Source organism: Saccopteryx bilineata, chromosome 3 (genome assembly GCF_036850765.1).
Source record: "Saccopteryx bilineata isolate mSacBil1 chromosome 3, mSacBil1_pri_phased_curated, whole genome shotgun sequence".
Classification (NCBI taxonomy): Eukaryota; Metazoa; Chordata; class Mammalia; order Chiroptera; family Emballonuridae; genus Saccopteryx; species Saccopteryx bilineata.
This window is the reverse complement of record NC_089492.1, coordinates 162,375,789-162,399,888: the sequence shown is the minus strand read 5'-3', so window position 1 is coordinate 162,399,888 and position 24,100 is coordinate 162,375,789.

Genomic DNA, 24,100 nt, shown 5'->3' with positions numbered 1-24,100 from the left:
AAAGCCATACAGGTTTCAAGTGTCCAACTCAACAAAATAACATCTGCACACAATCATGCTCTAGTCACTGAAAGCAAAGTATCTTTCTGTCCTCATTTTCCCCCTCTATGCCCACCTCCACATACCCCAAACCCCCTTACTCTCTGGCTATCAAAACATTATTGTTCATAGTGTTTTCTTATAATCCTTTGTATTTCTGTAGTGTTAGATACTACTCTTCTTTAGTTTCTTTTTTTAATTAATTTTAATGGAGTGACATTGATAAATCAGAGTACATATGTTCAGAGAAAACATCTCCAGGTTATTTTGACATTTGATTATGTTGCAAACCCATCACCCAAAATCAAATTGTCTTCCATCACCTTCTATCTGGTTTTCTTTGTGCCCCCCCACCCCTACTCCCTCCTTCTCCTTTCTCCACCCCCACCCCGTAACCATCACACTCTTGTTCATGTCTCTGAGACTCGCTTTTATGTCCCACCTATGTATGAAATCATATAGTTCTTAGTTATTTCTGATTTACTAATTTCACTCAGCATAATGTTATCAAGGTCCATGCATGTTGCTGTAAATAATCCGATGTCATCATTTCTTATAGCTGAGTAGTATTCCATAGTATATATGTACCAAAGCTTTTTAATCCACTCATCCACGGACAGACACTTGGGCTGTTTCCAGATCTTCGCTATTGTGAACAATGTTGCCATAAACATGGAGGTGCATTTCTCCTTTTGAAACAGTGCTATGGTGTTCATGGGGTATATTCCTAAAAGAGAAATAGCTGGGTCAAAAGGCAGTTTGATTTTTAATTTTTTGAAGAATCTCCATACTGTTTTTCACAGTGGCTGCACCAGTCTGCATTCCCACCAGCAGTGAAGGAGGGCTCCCTTTTCTCCACATCTTCACCAGCACTTATTCTGTGTTGTTTTGTTGATGAGCGCCATTCTGACTGGTGTGAGGTGATATCTCAATGTTGTTTTAATTTGCATTTCTCTAATGATTAGTGATGTTGATCATTTTTTCATAAGACTATTGGCCATCTTTATGTCCTCTTTGGAGAAGTGTCTATTCATTCCTTTTGCCCATTTTTTGATTGGATTCTTTGTCTTCCTGGTGTTGAGTTTTACAAGTTCTTTATAACTTTTGGTTATTAATCCCTTATCAGACATACTGTCCAATATGTTCTCCCATTGTGTAGTTTGTCTTTTTATTCTGTTCTTATTGAATTTAGCTGGGCAAAAACTTTTTAGTTTGATATATTCCCATTTGTTTATCCTGTCTTTTATTTCACTTGCTAGGGAGATAAATCAGCAAATATATTGCTGTGAGAGACGTTGGAGAGCTTACTGCCTATGTTTTCTTCTAAGATGCTTATGGTTTTATAGCTTACATTTAAGTCTTTTAACTATTTTGAGTTTATTTTTGTGAATGGTGTAAGTTGGTGGTTTAGTTTCATTTTTTTGCAGTTAGATGTCCAATTTTCCCAACACCATTTGTTGAAGAGGCTATCTTTTCTCCATTGTATGCTCTTACCTTCTTTGTCAAATATCAATTGTCCATAAAGGTGTGGGTTTATTTCTGGGTTCTCTGTTCTGTTCCATTGATCTATATGCCTGTTCTTATGCCAGTACCACATTGTTTTGAGTACAATGGCCTTGTAGTATAACTTGATATCAGGAAATGTAATACCTCCCACTTTATTCTTTCTTTTCAAGATTGCTGAGGCTATTCGTGTTCTTTTTTGGTTCCATATAAATTTTTGAAATATTGTATTGCATTTATAAATTGCTTTGGGTAATATAGACATTTTAATGATGTTTATTCTTCCTAGCCAAGAGCATGGTATATGCTTCCACTTGTATGTATCTTCCTTGATATTTTTATTAATGTTTTATAATTTTCCGAGTACAAGTCTTTAATATCCTTGGTTAAATTTACTCCTAGATACTTTATTTTTTTGGTTGCAATAGTGAAGGGGATTGTTTCTTTAATTTCTCTTTCTGACAATTCATTGTTAGTGTATAAAAATGCCTCTGATTTCTGAGTATTGATTTTATATCCTGCCACTTTGCCAAATTCATTTATCAGGTCCAGTAGTTTTTTGACTGAGACTTTGGGGTTTTCTATATACAATATCATATCATCTACAAATAATGATAGTTTTACTTCTTTTTTTCCAATTTCAATGCCTTTTATTTCTTCTTCTTTTCTGATTGCTGTGACTAGGACTTCCAGGACTATGTTAAATAAGAGTGATGAAAGGGGGCACCCCTGCCTTGTTCCTGATCTTAAGAGGATTGCTTTTAATGTTTGCCCATTTAGTGTGATGCTGGCTGTGGGTTTGTCATAGATGGCCTTTATCATGTTGAGGTATGTTCGGTGTATTCCCACTTTGCTGAGAGTTTTGATCATGAATGGGTGCTGGATTTTATCAAATGCTTTTTCTGCATCTACTGATATTATCATGTGGTTTTTCTCCTTCATTTTTTTATGTGATGAATCACCTTGATTTGCAAATATTGTACCAGCCTTGCCTCCCCAGAATAAATCCCACTTGATTGTAATGTATGATTTTTTTTCATATATTGCTAGATCTGGTTGGATAATTGTTTTTTGAGAATTTTAGCATCTGGATTCATCAGGGATATTTGCCTATAATTTTCTTTCTTTGTGTTGTCTTTGCTTGGTTTTGGAATCAGAATTATGCTTGCCAATAAAAGGAGATTGGGAGTTTTCCTTCCTCTTAATTTTTTGAAATAGTTTGAGAAGGAAAGGAGTTAGTTCTTTAAATATTTGGTAGAATTAACTTGTGAAGCCATCAGGCCCAGGACTTATCTTTGTTGGGAGTTTATGATAACTGTTTAGATATCATTTGTGTAATCAGTCTGTTTAGGTTTTCTGATTCTTCCAGATTAATTTTTGGAAGATGATATGTTTCGAGGAATTTCTCCATTTCATCTAGGTTGTCCAGTTTTTTGGCATACAGTTCTTCATAGTATTTTCTTACAATATTTTGTATTTCTGTTGTGTCAGTTGTTATTTCTCTACTCTCACTTCTAATTTTATTTATTTGAGTCCTCTCTCTTTTTTTCTTTGTGAGTCTGGTTAAAGGTTCATTGATCTTGTTTACCTTTTCAAAGAACCAGCTCCTGATTACATTGATTCTCTGCATTGTTTTGTTAGCCTCTATATCATTTATTTCCACTCTGATCTTTATTCTTTCCTTCCTTCTACTAGCTCTGGGTTTCACATGCTGTTTTTTTTCTAGTTCTTTTAGATGCAGGGCCAAGTTGTTTATTTGAGCTTTTTCTAGCTTCTTGAGGTATGCCTGTAATGCTATGAACTTCCCTCTTAGGACTCCTTTTGCTGCATCCCATAAATTTTGAGTTGATATATTCTCATTATCATTTGTTCCTAGGAATTTTTTAATTTCTTCTTTGATCTCATTGTTAACCCATTTGTTCTTTAATAACATGCTATTTAATTTCCAAGTGTTTGAGTATTTTTCAGTTTTTCTGTTGTAGTTGATTTCTAGTTTCATGCCACTGTGATCAGAGAAAATGCTTGATATGATTTCAATCTTCTTAAATTTGCTGAGACTGCTTTTGTGCCCTAACATGTTGTCTATCCTAAAGAATGTACCATGAGCACTTGAAAAGAATGTATATTCTGCTGCTTTAGGGAGAAAGGTTCTGTAGATATCTATTAAATCAAGTTGATCTAGTGTATCCTTAAAGTCTGCAGTTTCTTTGTTAATTTTCTAACTTGAGGATCTATCTAGTGATGTTAGTAGGGTATTGAAATCCCCTACTATTATAGTATTGCTGTTGATCTTGCCATTTATATCCATCAAGGTCTGCTTTATATATTTAGGTACTCCTTTATTAGGTGCGTAGATATTTATAATGGTTATATCTTCCTATTGGATTGCTCCCTTTATAATAATGTAGTGTCCTTCTTTATCTCTTACTATAGCCTTTGTTTTAAAGTCCATTTTGGGGATTCAGAAGATGGCAGCGGAGTAGGCGGATGCACAGACGCCCAGCTCTCAACACCAAACTGGAATACAAATCAATTTAGAAAAAATCAGCATGAAAAACCAAGACTGAACTGCAAGAACAGCTCTCAAAAACCAAGGAGCAAAGAGGAAGCCACAATAATCCTGGTAAGGAGTGCCTGAATCTCCTCTGCTTACAGGAACGGAAGGTGGGGGGTGAGGCTGAGAGCCCAGAGAGGATTTCACAGAGAAAAAAGAGCAGAAACTACTGCTCAAAGCCACTTACCTGGAGACCAGGGAGCAAGGTGGGTTGAAAAGACCAGCTTATCTCCCAAGTGGAAAGGACAGGGAGAGGGACAGACTGTGAGGGGCTAAGGTATGCAAGAAACAAAATAAAGAGGCTGACTCATTCGTGCTGGAGGTGGCCATAGCTGGGGGAGGGACTGAACCTTTCACAAAACAGAGCTGAAGTGCTTCCAGATCAGAGATCTCCGGACATCTATCCAGCTCCAATCAGCGCAACAAGACACAGCTGAAAACAAGAAGTGGGGAGGAGGGGCAGTAACTCAGGTCTCCATGGAGATCTGAGATACACCTCCCCCTACTGAAGCTGAGAAAAAACCCTGCCCCCAGTGAGATTAGTTGGTGGAAGAGACCTTCAGTGTCTCAGGTTACACCCACAGCATTCCTGGTTACAGTTTCAAGGAAGCCCCTGCTGAGATCAGTTAACAAGACTATCACCTGTTAAGAAAACAAACAAATCAAGACTTCAAAGCTGCCCAAATCTGAAAGTGGATTACAAATAATAGCTGATACCAACCAAAGAAGACCTAGAAATAACACAACTGAAAACTGGAGGCAGACAACACCAAGCCTAGACTCAACCAACTCTACAAATTAAAAAAAAGAAGATGAGAAGACAAAGGAGTGCAATCCAAATGAAACCACAAGAGACACCTTCGAGAGATGAACTGAGTGATATGAAAATAATCAAACTGCCAGATGCGGAGTTCAAAATAATGATTATAAGGATGCTTAGGCATCTTAGAACAACAATGGAGGGGCAGTTTGAAAACCTAAATAAAGAAATAACAAGTATAAAAAAGAATCAGTTGGAGATGACAAATACAATATCAGAAATAAAGACCACAATGGAAGGAATTAAAAACAGGATAGATAGAGCAAGGATCGAATCAGCGAGTTAAAGGACAACTGGAATGAAGGCATGAAAGCAGAGAAGAAAAGAGAAAAAAGACTCAAAAGTCAGAGGAAACTCAGAGAGCTCTGTGACAACATGAAGAGAAATAACATCCGCATCATAGGGGTTCCTGAAGAAGAAGAAAAAGAACAAGGGATAGAGACTTTGTTCAATCATATCATAGCTAAAAACTTCCCTAAATTAATGCAAGAGAAACTCTCACAAATCCAAGAAACACAGAGGACTCCATTAAAGAGAAACCCAAAGAAACCTACACCAAGACACATCATAATTAAAATAATTAAAATACCAAAGCTAAGCGATAAAGAGAAAATATTAAAAGCTGCAAGAGAAAAAAAAGTTATCACCTACAAAGGAGCCCCCATAAGGATGACATCTGACTTCTCAACAGAAACACTTGAGGCCAGAAGGGAATGGCAAGAAATATTCAAAGTAATGCAGAACAAGAACCTACAACCAAGACTACTTTATCCAGCAAGGCTATCATTTAAAATTGAAGGAGAAATAAAAAGCTTCCCAGACAAAAAACAACTCAAGGAATTCATTACAACCAAACCAATGCTGCAAGAAATATTAAGGGGCCTGGTGTAAACAGATCAAAGTAGGAAAAGAATACAGAAAAAAAAAAAAGGAATACACCTTTAAAGAAGAAAATGGCAATAAACAACTACATATCAATAATAACTTTAAATGTAAATGGATTAAATGATCCAATCAAAAGACATAGGGTAGCTGCGTGGATAAGAAAACAGGACCCATACATATGTTGTCTACAAGAGACACACCTTAGAACAAAAGACACACATAGATTGAAGGTAAAAGGATGGAAAAAAACGTTTCATGCAAACGGAATTGAAAAAAAAAGCTGGGGTAGCAATACTTATATCAGACAAATTAGACTTTAAAACAAAGGATATAGTAAGAGATAAAGAAGGCCACTACATAATGATAAAGGGAGTAATCCAACAGGAAGATATAACTATTATAAATATCTATGCACCTAATATAGGAGCACCCAAATATATAAAACAGACTTTGATGGATTTAAAGGGCGAGATCAACAGCAATACTATAATAGTAGGGGATTTCAATACCCCACTAACATCACTAGATAGATCCTCAAGAAAGAAAATTAACAAAGAAACAGCAGACTTATTGGAAACACTAGATCAACTCGATTTAATAGATATCTTCAGAACCTTTCACCCTAAAGCAGCAGAATATACATTCTTTTCAAGTGCTCATGATACATTCTCTAGGATAGACCATATGTTAGGGCACAAAAGTGGTCTCAACAAATTTAAGAAGACTGAAATCATATGAAGCACTTTCTCTGATCACAACGGCATGAAACTGGAATCACAGCAGAAAAGCTCAAAAATTCTCAAACACATGGAAACTAAATAGCAGGGTGTTAAATAATGAATGAATTAACAATGAGATCAAAGAAGAAATAAAGAAATTCCTAGAAACGAATGACAATGAGCATACAACAACTCAAAATTTATGGGACACAGCAAAAGCAGTGCTGAGAGGGAAGTTCACAGCACTACAGGCACACTTTCAGAAGCTAGAAAAAGCTCAAATAAACAACTTAATCCTGCTTCTAAAAGAACTAGAAAAAGAACAGCAAGTAAAGCCCAAATGTAGAAGGAAGGAAATAATAAAGATCAGAGCAGAAATAAATGACATAGAGGCTAAAGAAACAATACAGAGGATCAATGAAACTAGGAGTTGGTTCTTTGAAAAGGTAAACAAGATTGATGAACCTTTAAGTAGACTCACCAAGAAAAAGAGAGAGGGGACTCAAATAAATAAAATTAGAAAAAAGAGAGGAGAAATAACAACTGACACAAGGGAAATACAAAGGATTGTAAGAAAATACTACGAAGAACTGTATGCCAAAAAACTAGACAACCTAGATGAAATGGACAAATTTCTTGAAACATACAATCTTCCAAAAATCAATCTGGAAGAATCAGAAAACCTAAACAGACCGATTACAACAAAGGAGATCGAAACAGTTATTAAAAAACTCCCAACAAAGAAAAGTCTGGGGCCCGATGGCTTCACAACGGAATTCTACCAAATACTCAAAGAAGAACTAACTCCTATCCTTCTCAAACTATTCCAAAAAATTCAAGAGAAAGGAAGACTTCCAAGCTCCTTTTATGAGGCGAGCATAATTCTGATTCCAAAACCAGGCAAAGACAACACAAAGAAAGAAAATTATAGGCCAATATCTATGATGAATATAGATGCTAAAATCCTGAACCAAATATTAGCAAACTGGATCCAACAATATATGGAAAAAATCATACACCATGATCAAGTGGGATTTATTCTGGGGAGGCAAGGCTGGTACAATATTCATAAATCAATCAATGTGATTCATCACATAAACAAAAAAAGGAGAAAAACCTTATGATAATTTCAATAGATGCAGAAAAAGCATTTGATAAAATCCAGCACCCATTCATGATCAAAACTCTCAGCAAAGTGGGAATACACCAAACATACCTCAATATGATAAAAGCCATCTACAAGAAACCCACAGCCAACATCATACTCAATGGGAAAAAATTAAAAGCAATACCCTTAAGATCAGGAACAAGGAAGGGGTGCCCCCTTTCACTACTCTTATTTAACATAGTCCTGGAAGTCCTAGCCACAGCAATCAGACAAGAAGAATAAATAAAAGGCATTCAAGTTGGAAAAGAAGAAGTAAAACTATCATTATTTGCAGATGATATGATATTATATATAGAAAACCCTAAAGTCTCAGTCAAAAAGCTGCTGGACCTGTTAAATAAATTCAGCAAAGTGGCAAGATATAAAATCAATACTCAGAAATCAGAAGCATTTTTATACACCAACAATGAACAATCAGAAAGAGAAATTAAGGAAACAGTCCCCTTCACAATTACAACCAAAAAAATAAAGTACCTAGGAGTAAACTTAACCAAGGAGACTAAAGACTTGTACTCGGAAAATTAAAAAACATTGATAAAAGAAATCAAGGAAGATACAAACAAGTGGAAGCATATACCGTGCTCATGGTTAGGAAGAATAAACATCATTAAAATGTCTATATTACCCAAAGCAATTTATAAATTCAATGCAATACCAATTAAAATACCAATGGCATACTTCAAAGATATAGAAAACATATTCCAAAAATTTATATGGAACCAAAAAAGGACACGAATAGCCTCAGCAATCTTCAAAAAGAAGAATAAAGTGAGAGGTATCACACTTCCTGATATCAAGTTATACTACAAGGTCATTGTACTCAAAACAGCCTGGTACTGGCATAAGAACAGGCATATAGGTCAATGGAACAGAACAGAGAACCCAAAAATAAACCCACAGTTCTATGGACAACTGATATTTGACAAAGGAGGTAAGGAAATACAATGGTGTAAAGATAGCCTCTTTAACAAATGGTGTTGGGAAAATTGGACAGCTACCTGCAAAAAAATGAAACTAGATCACCAGCTTACACCACTCACAAAAATAAACTCAAAATGGATAAAAGACTTGAATGTAGGCCATGAAACCATAAGCACCTTAGAAGAAAACATAGGCAGTAAGCTCTCCGACATCTCTCAGAGCAATATATTTGCTGATTTATCTCCACGGGGAAGTGAAATAAAAGACAGGATAAACAAATGGGACTATATCAAACTAAAAAGCTTTTGCACAGCTAAAGACAACAAGAACAGAATAAAAAGACAAACTACACAATTGGAGAACATATTTGACAATACGTCTGATAAGGGGTTAATAACCAAAATTTATAAAGAACTTGTAAAACTCAACACCAAGAAGACAAACAACCCAATCCAAAAATGGGCAAAAGAGATGAATAGACACTTCTCCAAAGAGGACATAAGGATGGCCAATAGGCATATGAAAAAATGCTCAACATCACTAATCATTAGAGAAATGCAAATTAAAACCACAATGAGATATCACCTCACACCAGTCAGAATGGCGCTTATCAACAAAACAACATAGAATAAGTGCTGGCGAGGATGTGGAGAAAAGGGAACCCTCCTGCACTGCTGGTGGGAATGCAGACTGGTGCAGCCACTGTGGAAAACAGTATGGAGATTCCTCAAAAAACTGAAAATCGAACTGCCTTTTGACCCAGCTATCCCACTTTTAGGAATATACCCCAAAGACACCATAGAACGGCTCGAAAAGGAGAAATGCACCCGCAAGTTTGTGGCAGCATTGTTCACAATAGCGAAGATCTGGAAACAGCCCAAGTGTCCGTCAGATGACAAGTGGATTAAAAATCTTTGGTACATATATACTATGGAATACTACTCAGCCATAAGAAATGATGACATCGGATCATTTACAATAACATGGATGGACCTTGAGAACATTATACAGAGTGAAATAAGTAAATCAGAAAAAAAACTAAGATGAATCCATACATAGAAGGGACATAAAAATGAGACTCAGAGACATGAACAAGAATATGATGGCAACAGGGCGGGGGGTTGGGGGAGGGGGGATGGGGTGAAGAAGGAGAGAGGGGTTAGGGGAGGGGAGGGGCACAAAGAAAACCAGATAGAAGGTGACAGAAGACAATTTAACTTTGCGGGAGGGGTATACAGCACAATCAAATGTCAAAATAATCTAGAGATATTTTCTCTCAACATATGTACCCTGATTTATCAATGTCACTGTATTAAATTTAATTTAAAAAGTCCATTTTGTCTGAATAAGTATTGCTACCCCAGCTTTATTTTGTTTCCATTTGCATAAAATATTTTTTTCATCCTTTTACCTTCAGTCTATGTGCATCTTTTATTTTAAGGTGTGTCTCTTGTAGACAGCATATGTATGGATCCTGTTTTCTTATCCATGCAGGTACCCTATGTCTTTTGATCAGATCATTTAATCCATTTACATTTAAGGTTATTATTGATATGTAATTGTTTATTGCCATTTTATTCTTTAAAGCTGTATTCCTCTTTTACTATATTCTTTTTCCCCTTTGATCTGTTTAGAACAGGCCTCTTAGTATTTCTTGCAGTATTGGTTTGGTTGTAGTGAATTCCTTGAGTTGTTTTTTTTTTTTTTTTCTGGGAAGCTTTTTATTTCTTCTTCAAATTTAAACAATAGCCTTGCTGGATAAAGTAGTCTTGGTTGTAGGTTCTTGTTCTGCATTACTTTGAATATTTCTTGCCATTCCCTTCTGGCCTCAAGTGTTTCTGTTGAGAAGTCAGATGTCATCCGTATGAGGTCTCCTTTGTAGGTGATAGCCTTTTTTTCTCTAGCAGCTTTTAATGTTTTCTCTTTATCACTTAGCTTTGGTATTTTAATTATGATGTGTTTTGGTGTAGATTTATTTGAGTTTCTCTTTAATGGAGTTCTCTGTGCTTCTTGAACTTGTGAGACATTTTCCTGCATTAATTTAGGGATGTTTTCAGCTATGACATGATCAACCAAAGTCTCTATCCCTTGTTCTTTCTCTTCTTCTTCAGGAATCCCTATGATGCAGATGTTATTTCTTTTCATGTTGTCACAGATCTCTCTTAGAGTTTCCTCAGACTTTTTGAGTCTCTTTTCTTTTTTCTGATCTGCTTCTGTGCCTGCATTTATCTTGTCCTCTCTCTTGCTGATTCAATCCTCAGCTTCATTCATTCTGCTTTTAATTCCTTCGATTGTGGTCTTCATTCCTGATATTGTATTTGTCATTTCTGAATGATTCTTTTTTAGTATTTTAATGTCCTTTTTTATATTTGCTATGTCTTTATTTAGGTGTTTATAATGACCATCTATTGTTGTTTTAAGATCTTTGAGCATCCTAACAATCATTACTTTAAACTTGCATCTGGTAATTTGGTTATATCTGTCTCATTCATGTCCTTTTCTGGGGCTTTCTCTTGATTCATTTTTGTTGCATTTCTCTGCCTTCCCATTTTGTCTGTGTATAAGAAGGTTTTGGTCACTGAAGGCCAATGGGTGTGGCCTCTGTGTTCCCTAGGTGTGGTCCACCACCCCTCTGCCCTGCTTCCTAGGGCATTCAGGTATGGGCATTGCTGTTGCCAGCCCACTGAATCTGTTGCTGCGGTTTCTGCCTCTACTCCATGAGAGGGGCTGTGATCATGTGCTGGGGTCTACAAGCCTCCATGGCCTCGGCCTTCATCTGGCCCCTGTGGGTGGTGTTATGTGCCTAGTCCCAGGCTGCAAGCCTTGGTAATGCAGGCAGGGGTGAGCACCTTTGCTCAGTTGTGGGACTTCACCTGTTCTTGGCTTTTGCCCCACTCCCACGAAAGGAGCCAGCTCATGCATCAGGCTGCAAGCCTCAGGTCCTCAGGCCGGGCTAAACTGCAGCCCATGTGCCCTTGCTCAGCAGCTGGTCTCTGCCCCTTCTGGGGCTCCTGCCCTTCCCTCACAGGCTGAATTGCAGGTGGACCCACAGCTGGGCTTGACCACTTTTGCACATTCCCTCTGCCCCCACCAGGTAAGACTGAGCTCATACCCGGGCCTCAGTCTTGGCCGGCTGTATTCTGCCCTTGACGGAACCATGCTTCTGCGTCCTTCTGCTGCCCACCTTTAGGCAAGCCCTCAGCCATGTGGCTGGGGGCACTGCAGGTCAGACCCTAACACTCAATACTGTAGTCCTGAAAGCTTCCTCCTTCTAAGCGACTCTGCTCTGAGTGCCGCAGGAGAGCTTGTTTGGCTGGTTTCCTGCTTCCCTTTGCTGGTATTGTTGTTTCCAGGGAAAATATTCGCTTCAGATTTGGGGTATGAGTCAGCCCAGGGGTTAGGGTGGCTGTCCCTTAATGTGTTTCTCCCTGTGCCTCCTAGATTACACTGTCTTCCTTTTTTTTTTTTTTTTTTTTTTTGCATTTTTCTGAAGCTGGAAACAGGGAGAGACAGTCAGACAGACTCCCGCATGCGCCCGACCGGGATCCACCCGGCACGCCCACCATGGGGCGATGCTCTGCCCATCCTGGGGGTCGCCATGTTGCAACCAGAGCCACTCTAGCGCCTGAGGCAGAGGCCACAGAGCCATCCCCAGCGCCCGGGCCATCTTTGCTCCAATGGAGCCTTGGCTGCGGGAGGGGAAGAGAGAGACAGAGAGGAAAGCGCGGCGGAGGGGTGGAGAAGCAAATGGGCGCTTCTCCTGTGTGCCCTGGCTGGGAATCGAACCTGGGTCCTCCGCACGCTAGGCCGACGCTCTACCGCTGAGCCAACTGGCCAGGGCCACACTGTCTTCCCACTGCTTGGGTCCTCTCTTCTCTCCTGTCCCATGGAACCCCGGGTGAGTGGTTGTGAGAGAGGTTTTCTGTGTCATCCCTTTAAGAAGAATCCTGGGTCTAAGAAATCTGTCTCTTTCTCATACACAGTATCCTGACTTGTTTTGCAGCTAAATACTGTCCATACGCCTCTTCTGGGCTCTGGGGTTGCAGGCTGGGGCTTTGTTCCTGGGGTCTTGTTCCTGGGCCCCAGGACCCTCTCCTCTCTGCTAAACTCACTTACTGCCACGCAAGTCTCTCCAAGCTTCCATTTGCTCTTGGGAGCTGGGCAGCCTTCTCTGCATTTCCGCTTTCCCTACCAGTCTCAGTGTGGCTTCGTCAGTGTTTCTTGGTTGAAAAGTCCTCTTAGTTTAGTCCAAAGTTGGTTTTTCCCAATGATGGTTCTTAAAATTAAGTTGTAATCCACTTTGGTTTTGGGAGGTGGAAGTTGGTATGTTGCCTACTCCATCTTGCTGCTCCCTCTTCTACTTTAATTTCTGATTTTATTTATTTATTTAGGTCCTCTTTTTTTGTGATGAGTCTGGTTAAAGGTTCATCAATCCTGTTTATCTTTTCAAAGAATCTGATCTTTGTTTCATTGATCTTTTGTATTGCTTTTTTAGTCTCTGTCATTTATTTCCACTCTAATCTTTATTTTCTTTCTTCTAATTTCTCTGGGCTTTGTTTGTTTTTCTTTTTCTAGTTAGTTTAGGTGTAGGGTTAGATTGTCTATTTGAGATTTTTCTTGCTTCTTGATGTATGCCTATAATGCTATGAACTTCCCTCTCGACACTGCTTTTGCTGTGTCCCATAGATTTTGGGTTGTCCTGTGTTCATTTTTATTTGTCTCCAGGTAACTTTTGATTATCTTCTTGATCTCATCATTAACACATTCATTGTTTAGTAGCATGTTTTTAGCCTCTATTATTTGAATATTTTTTAGTTTTTTAATTGTAATTGACTTCTAGTTTTATACCATTGTGGTCAGAGAAGATATGATTTCAATCTTTTTTAATTTATCAAGACTTGTTTTGTGTCCCATCGTGTAATCTGTCTTTGGGAATGTTCCATGTGCCCTTGAAAGAAATATATATTCTGCTGCTTGGGATAAAATATCAATTAAACCCATCTGATCCAATGCATTGTTTATGGTTGCTGTTGCTTTGTTGACTTCTTTGTCTTGAAGATCTGTCCATTGATGTCAGTGGGTTGTTAAAATCTCCTATTGTAACTATATTGCTGTTTATCTCTCTCTTAATTTTTGTCAAGAGTTTATATATTTAAGTGTTTTTATGTTGGGTGCATATATGTTTACAAGAGTTATATGCTCTTGTATTGTTCCCTTTATCATTATGTAGTGTCCTTCTTTGTCTGTTACTATAGCCTTTGTTTTCAAGTCTATTTTGTCTGATGTAAGTATTGCTACTACAGTATTTTTTCTTTTTTATTTGCATAGAATATTTTTTCCATCTTTTTACTGTCAGTCTGTGTCATCTTCTGTTCTCAGATGGGTCACTTGTAGACAGCATATATATGGATCTCATTTTCTTATCCATTCAGGTATCCTATGTCTTTTGATTGAAGCATAAACCCATTCACATTTACAGTCATTATTTATTGATAGTTATTTATTACCACTTTACTTTTTATATTCCTCTTCATTCTTCTTCTGCTTCTCCTCCTCCTCCTCCTCTTTCTCCTTCTCCTCCTCCTTTATCTTAAAGCAGGCCTTTTAACATTTCTTGCAATATTAATTTGGTGATAATAAACTCCTTTAGCTTTTTACTTTATATTGTTTGTCAGGGAAGCTCCTTATTTCACCCTCAATTTTAAATGATAGCCTTGCTGGATACAGCAGTGTTGGCTGTAGTTTCTTGCTTTTCATCACTTTGAATATTTCATGTAAGTCCCTTCTGGACTGAGTATTTCTGTTGAGAAATCAGCTGACTGTTTTATAGGAACTCCCTAGTAGGTAACTGTCTCTTTCTTGTTGCTTTTAAGATTCTCTTCTTGTGTTTAATATTTGCCATTTTAATGTTGATGTGTCTTGGTGTGGGCCTCTTTGGGTTCATCTTTCCTAGGACTCTCTGTGCTTCCTGAACATGTATGACTTTTTCCTTCCCCAGGTCAAGGAGCTTTTCAGCCATTATTTTTTCTAACAGGTTCTCTATCCTTTGCTCACTCTCTTCTCCTTCTGTTACCCCTATGATGTGGATGTTGATATGTTTGATATTGTCCCAGAGGTCCCTTAGATTTTTCTCATTTTTTAAAATTGATGCTCTGCTTGAATATGTACTGGTATCTTGTTCTCTTAATTGCTGATTCTATCCTCTGCTTCATTTAACCTGCCATTGATTCCTTCTAGTATATTTTCACTTCAGATATTGTATTTTTCATTTCTGACTGAAGAATGGTTTTTTATGGTTTCTATGTTCTTTTTAATGCTACTATTGCTTTGTTTAAGTCCTCAACTGAAATCATCCATTCTTCCCCTAATATCCCTGAGTATCCTTATAACTATTGTTTTAAACCTTGTATCTGGTATATTATTTGCTTCCATTTTCTTTAATTCTTCTGTTGAGGAATTCTATTCTTTCATTTTGGATATATATTTTGTCTCCATATTTTGTCTCTTGTTTTTTAGGTAGATCTGCTATGACTCCCAAATTTGTTATTATGACTTTATGATATAGGTGTCTTGTTGGGTTAAGTGGCACAATCTTCCAGATCACTTGAGCTTGTGAGTTATGTGTATACTCCTATTGTAATTGAGTCTTGAATGCTGATGGCACTTGCATGGGTCAAGTTAACCCTTCATACTGGCTGGTTATAATGATAAACCTCAATCACTGTGTATGAGTTGCTGTGCAGGGGCTGTCCCTTGAGGCCAAATTGTTCCCAGTAGGGTCGGGTGCTTGCTAGAATCCTCCTTTGAGTGAGATGCTTGTATGTCTAGTTGGGTTGAGCTCTGAAGAGGTCTGAAACCCACCACTGGTTGTATTGGTTCTGGGTGCACTTGGGTGGGGTCCTATATAGGTCAATGTCAGACATATGTATGACCAGCCTTTGGCCTCCTATCTAACACTACCATGCTATTCATTGTTTGTGATTGTGTCTACTGGGCCTGGGTATATATGTCAAGGGTCAATCTCTATACAAAGTTTGGCTTCCTTTAGCTTGGTGCTGGGGCAGATCTATAAAAGGTTAAAGACTGCCTGACTTGTGGTGGCACAGTAGACAGAGCATCGACCTGGAATGCTAAGGCCACCAGTTTGAATCCTAGGCTTGCCGAGTCAAGGCACATATGAGAAGCAACTACTACAAGTTGATGCTTCCTACTCCTCCCTTCCCCCTTCCTGTCTGTGGGGCAGCTGTGTTATGCTTGCTCATGGGGTTACCGGCTATCAGCAGTTTTCCTGATTGGAGCGTGAGTGCATGGCTGTGCCACGTGTGTGTGGCCTATATAAAGCTATGAGTGCTTGTGCTCAGGGGGATTGCAGATGTGCGAATTGCCTGCCACTGTGAGGAGCCACTTTGCTGTTTGTTTGCCTGAGAGGCAGTATCCCCTGCCTGTGTGCTTGTCTGCCATTGTGAGACTTTATTGACAAAATGGCCCAATGCCTTTCTGGCTCTGCAGTTTTTCTTTAAAAAAAAAAAGTCCAAGACTCCCTGAGGGCTACTTCTACCTGTTCTACCTGTCACCTACTCCACCTCCCCCTGAGGTTGCCTGGTCTTCCAGAGCCTTTTAAAGAAAGATTGTAGAATGGGCCATGGCTGGCTGCCACCCACATACCCTTCCCCAGGTAGAGAGTTCAGTCCAATGGGGTGACCAGTGTCAGAAGGACAAAGCTAGTGGGTCCCCTATTTGGGGGTCTCATGATCAGGCACCTAATGAAGAGAATGTGGCTCCTACTCCAGAGCCATCCCACTCAGTGTCTGCCAGAGTCCCCATCTCCAGCTCCTCCAGAAGGAGTGCAGCATAGCTTCAGGTTGGGTATAGCCAACTGTCACCTCTGCGGGAGCAAGCTCAGCAGGGCAGAGCCACTGGAACTCATGAGGACAGATCAGAAGAGTCTCCCTTTGGGGGGGGGGGGGATGCTGGCCAATCCCATAGGAGAAGTCCAAGTACTTCATACTGGTCCTAGACAATACCCTGTAAGGGAGACCCACTCTGAATGTCCCAGCTCAGAGCAGCCCTCACTTTCCCTGCAGAGCTGAGTTCAGCAGGGTAAGGCCACCAGGACTTGGGAGGGCAGATCCAAATGGTCTCCCATTGGTCTCTTATTGGTAAGTTTGTAGAGGAGGAAGGCGCTTCCCTTTCTTAAGCAAAAGCATCCTATGAGCTTGGAAGATCTCAGCTCCAAACTGCTCTCAGAGCCTCCCCTGAAACTGAATTCAGAAGGGCAGGGCCCCTGGCTGCCAGAAAGGCATGTCAAATGAGTATCCTGTTGGGGGACTAGCACAGGTTGAGCTCTCAGGGGAGAGAAAAATGAGCCCACCTCATTGTAGCCACACAATCCAGTTCCCACCTGTGGGGTAACTGTGTTAGGCTTGCTCACTGGTACCAGCTGTAAGCACTGTGCCTGATTGGTGCCTAGTGAGTAGCGATGCCTCTTGTGTATGGCCTATATAAGACTATGGGTGCTTGCGCTCAAGAGAGATGGAGGATTGTGGATGGTGAGTTGCCTCCCCACCACTGTGAGGGGCCATTCTTGCTGTTTGTGTGACGGATAAGAGATTTTTGCCTGCCTGTGTGCTCACCCACCATTGTGAGACTTTATTAAATGGGAATGGCCCAATGCCTTCTGGTCCGCAATTTACCATCTGCCTGAATCCAGTGTGGACCTGCCTGGCCTCGACCACCAGCATTACAGCACCTATGTGATTCTCAAACAAAAGCCTATTTGGGAGATGTGCTCCAAAAGTTCCAGTTCTGCCTAGCACTCTGATCCCCTGGGACTGAACTCAGCAGGGTGGGGCCACAGGAAGTGGCCCCAAGTGATTCCACAGGTTGAGGGAAGCAATGGCTATGTACTCGAGATGGGGAAGAATGGTCCACTGTTCAAAGCTACACAGTTCAATCACCATCTGAGTCTCCACCAAGGGAAAGAAAAAGAACTCCCCAAAGATTCCCATAGGCTGTAGCCAACAGACCTCTCCACAGGTCCCGGGCAACGCAGGGTGGTGTTGTCAGTAATTGGAGGACTGGGCGGTACACTCCCCAGGCTGGTGCTGTAACAACAGGTGTGCTCGACTCTGGGAAGGTGGCATCTGGGTCTCTGGCAGACTCTCTTCTCTCCCAGGTGGACTGAATCCCTGCTGATTTTCACCACCTCGTGCTTTGGGGGCCCCTCTTCCATCTCTGTTGCTCTGATTTGGGGGTACCTGCATGGGGATAAGACCCCACACTCCTGGGGGGAGGGAATTTTGCAGCAAAGATATTTCTCCAGCTTCTAAGCCACATGTGACTGTGGGTCTCAGCCCTTTATGCATCTCTGCCCTGCTTACCATCTCTATGTGGTTTCTTCTGTAAATCCGTGGTTATAATATTTCGGTTCAGCTAGTCTCCAGCTGTTCAGGTTGATTACTCTATAATTTAGCTGAAAATCCAGTTTGGTGCCAAGAGCAGGTTAATGTAACTTCCACCTACTCTGCAGCCATCTTAGAATCCTCTCAGTAACATAGGTTTAAATGTTGATATATTAGTAAGCAAAACTTATGGAAATAAACATTTCCATAATCAGCATATTGAAGTATAAACAGAGTAGTTCTCTGGCTCATAATCCAGCCTTTGGGGTTCTTATTTATTGTATATTGTACTACAAATCCCTTCTCAAGAGTAGAGAAATGGCAAGGATAGAACCCAAGCAACTTTCACCCCTGTCATAGAACATGCAGTTTGTGCGAAGGTTACCGTAATGCTGGTGGCCAAGGCCAGGCAGGTTCATATGGGATTCGGACAGACGGTAGAGGAACTGCAGAGCTGGAAAGGGTTGGGCCATTCTGTTTAATAAAGTCTCACCTTGGTGGACAAGCACACAGGCAGGGGAAACGGCCTCTCAGGCAAATCACAGAATGTCCCCTCACTGTGGTGGCCAAGCAATCTGTGCATCCACAATCCCTCATCTCTCTTAGCACAAGCACCCATAGCCTTAGATAGGCCATGTACACGGGCCTCTACCATGTGCTCATGCACTAATCAAGCAAAGTAGTCACACACACACACACACACACACACACACACATCATGGTCTCTTAGCAACTCTTTTCTAGCAGATTTGGTAAACTCATTCACATGATGTTTCCTGATTTGTGTTAATACTTGCATGGGTGTTTGCATTTCAAAAGAAAATTTCTATTTAACACATATTGGGAATGTGTAACTCAAATTTCTGCTATTTTAATTTCAAACTTTCTTTGGATGCAAAAGGGGAAAAAAATGACACTGACAGAGGAAGTCAGTGTTTTGAAGAAGCCAACCATGTAAGTGTTGTATTTTGAGAAATATGAGTTACAGTGAATTATTTTGTCTTTAAGGTGCATTGCTCCCTGTTTTTCATGACCAAATTATAACATTAGACAAACACTATTTGTTAAACATAGCACTAAGGAGAGACTTACTATTTCCTATTATCATGTTGAGTACTGAATATACTCAGTTGATCAAGACATATATATAATCTTTTAACTCAGAATGCTATTAAATCCAGAAGTATCTGAATTTAAAACAACATAAGGAAAAACATAACATTTATTAAATGCTTACTATATTCTGGATACTGTTCTAAATAATTTACATGTGTTAACATTCCCAGCTTAGGCCAAAGAAAAACAACACTGTAAAGCATATATTATTACTCTTCCCATTTTACAGAAAACTAAAACTAGCAAACTTTAAGTAACTTGCCCAAAGTCATCACATAGCTGGTAAATTGCAACATATTCTATCATTAGAAATCTATATATCTCTCTATGTATCTTTTTGTCTATCTGTCTGTCTATCTTTCTGGGCCAACAGGTGGAAAGAGGTATTCCTGTCTGGTAGTACAAGGAAATTTGAAAATAATGTTACACTAACAGTGATTGGTAGACTCATAATTCAGACAAAAACATTTCTGCTTCATTTTGTTTTCTTTCATTTAGAGGTTTGGTGCAAATATGTTGTCATCGCTGTGTTTACTTTGTCCCTTGCCAACAACTGCAGTTTGGAAATAAGTGCTTCTGGTTGAAGTGACAGTGCTCAGGGTTACCCTTTGAAAGAGCTCTCCTGGCATCAGCTCTGAGCCTGCTGGGCACCTCCAGAGCTTCAGGCACGGTTAAGGAGGACAGCAATCAACCAGTCTTGCCACCAGGCTATTCAGGGGCAGTATCTGAGAAGTGTGATCTGGCAGCTGGCAAACCTGTGAGCATCTCTGCAGACTTCCAGCAATAAATCATGGTCCTCCAACAAGTGAGATGACTGCCAGGCTGGCTGGGAGTGGGGAGAGACAGATACTGTTTATTCTTCAGACTAGAAAAAGGGAAACTCTGATTCACTGGCAGACAGGCTTTGGAAAGAGAGACCCGGTTGTGGTGGTTGGTGCTTCCTGCTGTACTGTAGTTGCAAACTGTTCTATTCCTACAATTAAGAATCTCTTTCAACAACATACATAACCTACTCATGTGGATTTCCACTGACTTCAAAGTCTAGAAACCCGGAAGAATCATTTGTATTAGGGGAGCATTGAGTTTCATCCTTGCTTCTCTTCCAGCAGGGAAAAAAGTTTTTTAGAGCAGCTTGCTACAGTTTCTTCAAGAGAACAGCTAATTTAGCTTGTGAATCTTTTAGTTCTTAAAGGTTTGAACAGTGAAGGGACAAGGGAAAGGAAGAAACAGAGAGATGAGGTGTCTACAAATGTGTTTTCATGGCTTCCAAGTGTTTCAGTATACAAGAGATTGCATTACTTTCATAGTGTTTAAACAAGTGCAAGTTTAATTTCTGTGATGATTTTCTTCTTTTGTTTGCCTTATCCACCAAGCACTAAAGGAGGTCAGAAATAATTCAGATGCCAGAGATTCTTGTGAAACAGGAGAAAAGAAATTCTGACCTGGGGACTAGAGTGGGCCAGAGAAAAAGATTTTAGGTTCTTTATAAATCAAAAAGGAAAGAGAGGATCATCCATCCTGAATGATTTAGGCATTTTCTGACTCCGACTTTCTCCCCAGATATACCTCATGGTTTTTATTCTGTAATTCCACGTCTCCTGTTGCCTGTTCGCTTCTCTGTTTCTTTCATTGTAGCAAAATTTCATACCTTCTAGTCTTCTGTTCTCATTCTCACATCAGAACTATTACTCTGCAAAACTGAATCATCTCATACTTCACATTCATCATGGTATTCCTTTCCTTTCTTTATAATGTACAAACTTCCTGAAATTTCTTTCCTTTGCATTTTCTGGGAGTTTGCCAGAAAAAAGAAGAAGGAAGCATTGGTTCTCTCTAAGCTTAGTATCATATGAATTCACATCAATTTAAAACAAAGGGACTATGATAACTTGGATTTTTCATTCTTTGCATTCACACCTCCTTAGAAAGAAGAGACCTTGTGTTAACATGTAATAGAAAACTTTAAGCAATTCTCAAGAAATGCAACTAATGATGGTGACAATTCTTAAATAGCTTATGAAAATCAATAAAATCTAAGCCCAACATCTTTTATCTACTACCATTTGTATTTAGCATCACGTCCAAAAATCAAAATTTTTATGCTTAATGCCCTGTTAGAAAAACAGGAGTTAGACAAGTAATTAATCAGACATGCTTGTAGAAAAAAATTGCATTATACACTACTATATGGATCACTGATTTTCAGGGCATTGAAGTACAACAGAATGTTCTTTATACCAAAACTATACTGAAAAATCTAATTTTTAGTATTTGTTATGGCAAAGGTAACTTGGGATCTTTTGGCATCTCAAAGTCATTATGACAGATTTAGTTACCATACTTCTGGCTAGTAAATAGAACATCATCTTGTCAGTTAGGAGACCAAAGTGCTCAACCTAGCTTGGCCAACTAGCAACACAACTGGGTAGGCCACACCCCTTCTCAGCTGTAAAACATGATTAGACTAGATGATCCCTTAGATCTGCTATAGCTCTAATATTCTATGCCCATGTTATCACATACTGGGAGAAATGATTGTTTAACCTGTTTCCAACTTATGGAACAACATGTTATCTAAAATTTACTTTAAACTCAAAGATCATAACATATGTAACATATTTAAAAAATAAATGAATAATAATAGTAGAAAAATCTAGGAACTTGAAAGCCAAAAGGCTCTGAAAAATACCTTGACTCAAGACCTGAAGATGGCAGTGGAGTAGGCAGACGCACAGACTCCCAGCTCACACCACCAAACTGGATTATAAACTAATTTATGAACAATCAGTGTGAAAAATCAAATCTGGACTACAAGAACAGCTTTCAAAAATCAAGGAGCAAAGAAGAAGCTAAAACAAACCTGGTAGGGAGCATATGAATCTCCCCTGCTTACAGGAATGGGGGGGGTGAGGCTGGGCTCTCAATTCCAAGGAAAAGAGCAGTAAATACTGCTCACAGCCACTTACCTGGTGACCAGGGAACGAGGTGTGTTGAAAGAGCCCACTTGTCTTCCAAAAAGAGGAGAAAGAGAGAGACGGATGGTGAGGGGGAGAGGAATATAGGTGATGATATAAAAAGCTGACTCATTCAGTGCTGGAGGCAGCCATAACTGGGGGAGGGGCTAATCCTTCCACAAAGCAAAATACAAAAGTACTTCCAGGTCACAGAGATACACACATCTCTCCAATCAGCTCAACAAGACACAGCTGAAAACAAGAAGTGGGGAGGAGAGGCAGTAACTCAGGTCTCCTTGGAGATCTGAGATACACCTCCCCCTACTGAAGCTGAGAAAGCAACCCACTCCCAGAGAGATTAACTGGCAGAAGAGGACTTCAGAGCCTCAGGTCACACCCACCGCATTCCTGGATACAGTTTCAAATAAGCCCCCTGCTGAGATCAGCAAACAAGACAATCACCTGTTAAGAAAGCAAACAAATCAAGACTTCAAAGCGGCCCAAATCCTAAAGTGGATTACAAATAATAGCTGATGCCAACCCAAGAAGACTTAAAAACAAAAGAAGTAAAAACTAGAGGCAGACAACACCAAGCCTAGACTCAACCAGCTCTACAAAGAAAACACCCTGGGTAAGCACAATGAGAAGACAAAGAAGTGCAATCCAAATGAAACCACAAGAGAGACCTTCAGGAGATGAACTGAGTGATATGGAAATAATCAAACTTCTGGATGCAGAGTTTAAAATAATGATTGTAAGGATGCTTAGGGATCTTAGAACAACAATGGATGGTCATCATGAACACCTAAAAGAAGAAATAGCAAGTATAAAAAAGGATAATGAAATATTAAAAAAGAATCAGTCGGAGATGACAAATACAATATCAGAAATGAAGACCACAATGGAAGGAATTAAAAACAGGATGGATATAGCTGAGGATCGAATCAGCGAGTTGGAGGACAACTGGAATGAAGGCATGAAAGCAGAGAAGAAAAAATAAAAGAGACTCAAAAAGTCTGAGGAAACTCTTAGAGAGCTCTGTGACAACATAAAGAGAAATAACATACACATCATAGGGGTTCCTGAAGAAGAAGAGAAAGAACAAGGGATAGAGACTTTGGTCGATCATGTCATAGCTGAAAAGTTCCCTAAATTAATGCAGGAGAAACTCTAACAAATTCAAGAAGCACAGAGAACTCCACTAAAAAGAAACCCAAAGAAACCTACACCAAGAAACATCATAATTAAAATACCAAAGTTAAGTGATAAAGAGAAAATATTAAAAGCTGTGAGAGAAAAAAAGGCTATCACCTACAAAGGAGCCCCCATAAGGATGACATCAGACTTCTCAACAGAAACTCTTGAAGCCAGAAGGGAATGGCAAGAAATATTCAAAGTAATGCAGAACAAGAACCTACAACCAAGACTACTTTATCCAGTAAGGCTATCATTTAAAATTGAAGGAGAAATAAAATGTTTCCAGACAAAAAAAAAACTCAAGGAATTCATTACAACCAAACCAATGCTGAAGGAAATGTTAAGGGGCATGGTGTAAACAGATCAAAGTGGGAAAAGAATATAGCAAAAGAGGAATACAGCTTTAAAGAATAAAATGACAATAAACAACTACATGTCAATAATAACCCTAAATGTAAATGGATTAAATGATCCAATCAAAAGACATAGGGTAGCTTCATGGATAAGAAAACAGGACCCGTACATATGCTGTCTACAAGAGACACACCTTAAAACAAAAGATGCACATAGGTTGAAGGTAAAAGGATGGAAAAAAACATTTCATGCAAATGGAAATGAAAAAAAAAGCTGGGGTAGCAATACTTATTCAGACAAAATGGACTTTAAAACAAAGAATATAGTAAGAGATAAAGAAGGCCACTACATAATGATAAAGGGAACAATCCAACAGGAAGATATAACTATTAATAAAAAAATTAAAAAAGATATAACTATTATAAATATCTACGCACCTAATATAGGAGCACCTAAATATATAAAGCAG